Below are 6,349 nucleotides of genomic sequence, written 5' to 3' on the forward strand. Positions count from 1 at the left end.
ACTGACTCCATGGGTGCTCCAGGCCTGGAGCATGTGGGGGGGAAAAAAAGTGGGTGCTCAGCACCCCACAGCAGCCCTGCCAATCAGCTCCCCTCTCTGCCCCCAAGCGCTTCCGGCCTGCTGGTGATCAGCTGTTCAGGGGCATGCAGGAGGGGCTGGGGTGGAGGGGGCAGGAAGAGGCAGGGGAGGGGCTTGGAGGAAGGGGTGGAGTGGGGGCAGGGCCTGGGGCGAAGCGGGAATCGAGCCCCCTCCCCACCTCGGAAACTCAGGTAGTCGGCACCTCTGCCCTTCCCCATATACTAAACCCGGATTTTCAATAGGAATCTTGGATCTCCACACTCCTGCCACGTTCTGCCTCCAACCCACCCTGGAGGGAAAGGTGGAGGGGTTGGAGCAATGTCACGTAATGAAATGACAGTCGGGGCAGATTACCCCTGTAGACGAGGATTTTCCCCCACACAGACTCACAGAAAGATCTGCAACCCCACAGAGCTGGCAGCTGGGGAATCTGCAGTCCTCAAGACAGGGGAAATCCCCCCTCAATGAGATTTCCCAGGTGGCTTTCAAGGCCTTTTTTATTCAGTTATTCAAGACAAGGGGCTCTGGGAGTTTGAGAAACTAAATTCTACTTTATTATTTCAAAGTAAGAAATCAGATAGAACGCCCAGCCCAGCAAACTGCGTCCCCTGGTCCCTCCCGCACTAGTGCCAAGTTTCAGAGTTGGTAGAAAAGTGCAGAGAATCCATGGGAGATGCCGGGATCCCGTCACCCCAACAAACGTTCCAAGCACAGGAAATCCGGGCGCTCAGGTTGAACGGTAGCCAGAGGACAGGGAGTGTCTCCCTCATTCCCACTCAAGCTGATGCCGTAGATGGCGAGGGGGGTCACCAGATGGGTTATCGTGATCCTCAAATCAGTGATGGGGTTGGCTGGACTTCAGGGCTGGCCAAGCCTGTTGATGTCCAAAGATTCCTCCTCAACTCTGCACTGCCTTGTCCTCTTATGAATAGGGGATGACCCCTACCCCTCCCGCCCATCACTCCCCTTGGAGTGTCATTTGTAGTCCTTCACCCAATGTTCATAGGAGATTTCCTGTCTCTGCCCTCAGGGCAGTGAGTTAACAGTTCTCACCTCCCATTATATGCTTTCTCCCCCTCCTGACTGTATTTCCCATCATCGCAAGGGTCAGGCAGTAACTTCCTTCCCCATTTCTGCCTCTGCCTCTCACCCTGTGACTCTCACACTGGGGTCCAGCCATGCAGAATGTTATTCATAATTTTCCCACTGCTCGAACACTAAAATCTGATGGCAAAGGGGGAGGGAAAGGTAAAGATAAAGTAAGAAAGGATTATTCTGGTAAGTGATCATGCATCTTGTGACATTTTCAAGATACCTGCTCTAGGTCCTGTCCAAAAAAATTAAAATCCAAGGATGTGACCAAACAACCTTCAGTTCCTGTCCTCCCCCCACCAGAATATCTCCTGTCTGGTGTACTGACTCCTATAATTTTCCTCCAGAATAAGAGAAATCTCTGTAATTAAAAAAGAATGGGTGTGGAGAAGAATCTAGAATCGGAGGAAATTTTTATGCCGATATTCAATCATTAGCGGTAAAAATGGCAAAGTTTGAGGAGATTTAAGATCCGGGTTCAATAATGAAAGAGCTAGGAGTGTTTTTAGATCGACATGTAATGAGAAAGGAAGTTGGGAAAATCAGAGGAGAGACATTAACATTGGATAATGAGAGAAAAGGGACAAACATCTGAGGGGATATTAAATCAATTATAGATAATTAGGTCCCAGTCCTTCAAAGATTTAGGCTAATGCTTCATTTTATGCATGGTGAAGAGTCCCATTTGAGCGCAAGAGATTTCTCACTGTGAATAATTTTAAGCCTGTCTTCCCATGATCAGGGGGCAATACGGCAGAAAACGTGGCAACATTTTTAGGGGACCTTACATCAATCTTTGATAAATGGGGCTCAAACAGAGACTACACTGAATATTTCATAACGTAATAGAAAAGCAGGAAGATCTGGGGGCATTCCTTACCCATATTCAATCAGTGAACAGAGAGTACTGATTTACCCTGTCCTGCCTGTCACACAACCAGCAGGAAGCCAGCGGTGATGTAGCTTTGGCAGAGAAAGGGGAAGGGAAAAGGAAGACAGAAAAGGACTAATGCATGGGCTGGACATTTTGTTGGTCACTGGTGGGTGGTTGGAGAGGGCTGGACTGGGCTGTGTAATTTCCACCTGGGACACATGCTGTGCCATTCCTCTCCTCCAGTCCATCTGTGCCCTCATGCTGGAAGAGAACAGCTCCTGTGTTCCCGCCACATGAACGCTTCAGGGCTCTCTTCCCAACCCTACCCATTTGCTCTGCACTGCCTCATCTCATCTGGCATCCGAGACAACTGGTGCCGTGACCCAGGGTGGGGAGCCCCTCCAGTCAGAGGGTGGGAGATGCTAAAGCAATATTTGAGAATTAAAGGTCACAATGACAAAATCTGAAGGGATTTGATATTAATATTGAATAATGGGAGAGGGAAAAGGGCACCATGTAAGGGGATTGTAGATCCATCCTTTATAAACAGAGGGAGAGCGGAATGTGTGGAGATTTTGATTCGATATATAATCATAAGAGAAAGCAGCAAAAGATGAGGGGAATTTACATCAATACTCAATAAATAACTAGAAAACTGTATATCCCCTGGCCCTGCCAGTCCCAGGGGACCAGGGTCATGCAGGGGAAGGGGTGGGGAGCTAGAGCCAGAAGTTTCTGTGGCACTTTGGAGGGGGTAGCAGCAGGGAGGGGGCAACAGCTGGGCTGGGGGAAAATGGGATTGGACAATCTCAAGTCAATCTTTTCTTTCGCTTACCCATCTGTGCCCCTGCCCTGTTGTTGGCAGAGAACGTATAGCCACAGTTTCACCCCATTTGTTGTCCTTTGGGGTGAAGGCAGGGGTGGGAAGGCAAGGAGTTAACACCGTAAGATTACTAGAAAGGACGGAGCTTTTTAGCCACCCTGGATTCTGCTTAGGGAAAGAGACCCGATCGCACATAGAGAATGGGGAATAACTCCAACTCCTTATCCTGCTTTATCTGGAGCAAAAACCAGTCAGTTAAGAGCTGACTGGTTTTCCTATTAACACGTGGGAGCCACTGTTTCTTTAAATGGGGGAGTCTTCTTAAATATGGAGGCAACCCTTTGGATCTCAGATGTCAGGGAGAAAGTTGATCATGGAGGAGTTTAATTCCCATGGAGGGAGGGGGTTAATTCATTCATCAATCCTTAGAGTTTAAGCCAGAAGGGATCATAACACTTCTCCAGTATGACCTGCTTTACAGCTCAGGCTGGAGAATTTCACTCACTGCTCCCCAGATTGAGATCAATATCTTGGGTTTGACTGAAGTATATCTTGCAAAAAAGTCCTCCGGTCTTAGTTTGAAGACATACCAAAAAAATGCAGAATCCCTCAGTAGTTTGTTCCAATGCTTAATCACACTCCCTCTTACAAATTTGTGCTTTCTTTTTTCTCGTCTGTATTTGTCTGGCTATAACTTCCAGGTATGTTTTTTGTTATACCTTATTCATCTCGATTAAAGAGCATTTTACTACCCCATGTTTTCTCCCTACATGCACTGAATCAGCACACAACCCTGGATCTTCCACCTGGTGAACTAATCAGCACCAGCTCTTTACAACTCTCACAGTAAGGCATTTTCTCCAGCCCTTGAATCACTTCTGTGGCTCTTTTTTTGCACCTTCTCCAATTTTTCAGCCTCCTTTTTAAATATGTGGACCCCAGACCTGTAAACAGGATTCCAATAGCGGTCTCACCAAGGCCACGTACAGGGGTAAAATCACCTCCTACGCCCCTGTAGGATCACATAAGCCCTTTTTGCCACAGCATCACACTGGGAGCTCAGGTTGAGTTGCTTGTCCACTGTGACCCCTAAATCCCTTTGAGTCACTACTTTCTAGGATATAATCCCCCATTCCGGAAGTACGGCCTGCATTCTCTGATTTTCAAGTAGTTTCAGCATCTGAAAAGGCATTGTCTACGTGCCATTTGTGCCTTTGAAAATCTCCCCCTAAAATCCTGGTGAAGACAGTCTTTGTTTGCCTGGTTTTTTGTTTGTTTCTGCGTACCCCTGGGGCACACACACCCCTGCTTGAGAACCACTGATTTAGAGGGCTACGGTGGGTTCTTGCTCATAGGGGGGAGGTTGCACTCATAGGTGCTGGAAGTAGGGGTGCTCCTGCACCCCCTGGCTTGAAGTGGTTTCCATTATATACAGGGTTTTCAGTTTCGTTCAGTGGGTCTCAGCCCCCCCACCCGCCACTATACAAATTGTTCCAGCCCCCCTGGCAGCACGAGCTCTGTTTCTTTCTGTTTATCTTTCTGGGTCAAACACTGCTGCCTCCACTGTGATCTGGGCCTGGGACCCCTGCCCTGGTGAGCAGCTGCTGGTTCCCCAGCAGTGTGGCTATGCCAGGGACATCAGCGCACCCTATGTCAACAGCCGAGGAGGGGACTTTGTCTGGAACTAGCCCCCTGAGGCAGCCCCGGGCTCTGACAACAATAGCTCCTGAGCCGGAGATTCCAGCTGATTGTGAGAATGTGTGGGGAAAGTGCTGGGGACGGGCAGGGAAGTGACTCTGCACAAATGGTCCCAGGAGTTTCCGATGTCACAGCCCCCCTGGAGTATCTGCTCCCTGGGCTGTGAATGCACCTGAGGGAGGGATAATCTGATCTTGCATTACCGGGGACAAGTCCCTGCTCTCACGCTGCCCGGGATCTCTTCCAGGGGCCTAACTGGGAGATTCAGGAGGGAAATAGAGGGGGAGGGAGATGGGGTTCAGGGGGAACATGGATGGGTCCCTGTGGAGTTTCCCCGTTGTCTGTCTGGGGATGGATTTGCAGAAAGGGAAGGGTGAAAAGTAAGACAGAGATGGAGAGAGGGGAGGAAAGAGAGTGACACACAGGAGAGGGGTAAGTATGTTTGGGGGGGCATTAGTTATATTAAAATTGAACCCCATTATTGACAAGACAAGTCCCCTTGATTTCCACATAGATGGGTAAATGTCCCAAATATTAAATTGCCAGTATTGCCAACCCCCAAATGTTCAAAAATCATGAATCAGGCTCCCCAAAAAATCACGAGATTGGCTTTAAAATCACGAGATTATATAAGAATAAGAGCTTTGGGGATCTTTTCATTTGCCTTCTGCTTTTTGAGCTATAAGGGTGTACTGGGGTCACATTTTGAAGCTTTCTCTATAGCCACGAGGGCTAGAAACTTTTTTTTTTTTAAGAATAAAGGCTGAAATAATCACTTGACTCCAGGAGCTGAGGCTTTAAGGAAAACAATCATTATCACAAACCTCCATGACTAAAGGCTCTACAGGGATGTCATGCAGGAAAATTATGAGACTGTGGTAAGGGATTCCCGTGCCCTAGTTAGGGTGGGGTCTCTGATGAGCCCACTTCGACTTATGCTCAGATTCTTACTTAGTCATTTAAAGTTATGGGGCAATCTAAATGAGAAGGTAAGTCCCAAACTGCAGTGTGAGAAAGACTTTCATCTCCACATCCCAACACCCCTTACGTCCTTTTGTGGATCTGGGTCAGGTCCCTTAGGCAGGAACCCAGCTCAGGGATTAGAATCACTTTAGACTAGTATCTCTCAACCTTTGCAGATGACTGTGCCCCTTTCAGGAGTCTGATCTGGCTTGCGTACCCCCAGGTTTCACCTCACTTAAAAAACTACCGGCTTACAAACTCAGACATAAAAATACAAAAGTGTCACAACCACTAGTACTGACAAATTGCTTCCTTTCTACCACATAATTATGAAATAAATCAACTGGAATATAAATATTGGACTTCCATTTCAGTGTATAGTCTATAGAGCAGGATAAACAAGTCATTGTCTGTAGGAAATTTTAGTTTGTCCTGACTTCACTAGTGCTTTTTATGTGGTCCGTTGGAAAACTAGGCAAATATCTAGATGAGTTGATGTACCCCCTGGAGGACCACTATGTACCCCCAAAGGTACACGTACCCCTGGTTCACAAAAAGAAACGGAGGACTTGTGGCACCTTAGAGACTAACAAATTTATTTGAGCATAAGCTTTCGTGAGCTACAGCTCACTTCATCGGATGCATTCAGTGGAAAATGGTTGAGACCCACTGATCTAGACTATTTTCTCCCCTTTTTTAAATAAATGCATTTGGCAGATATAAGGACCTGTCTGTAGCTGGGTGGTGGGGATTCCCTGGGACTGCCAGTTCTCAATGCACGTGTTTCCCAGTCATTAACCCATTGCATGGCAGCCACCCAC

This window comes from Lepidochelys kempii, chromosome 14 (assembly GCF_965140285.1).
Source record: "Lepidochelys kempii isolate rLepKem1 chromosome 14, rLepKem1.hap1, whole genome shotgun sequence".
NCBI classification, from domain to species: Eukaryota; Metazoa; Chordata; order Testudines; family Cheloniidae; genus Lepidochelys; species Lepidochelys kempii.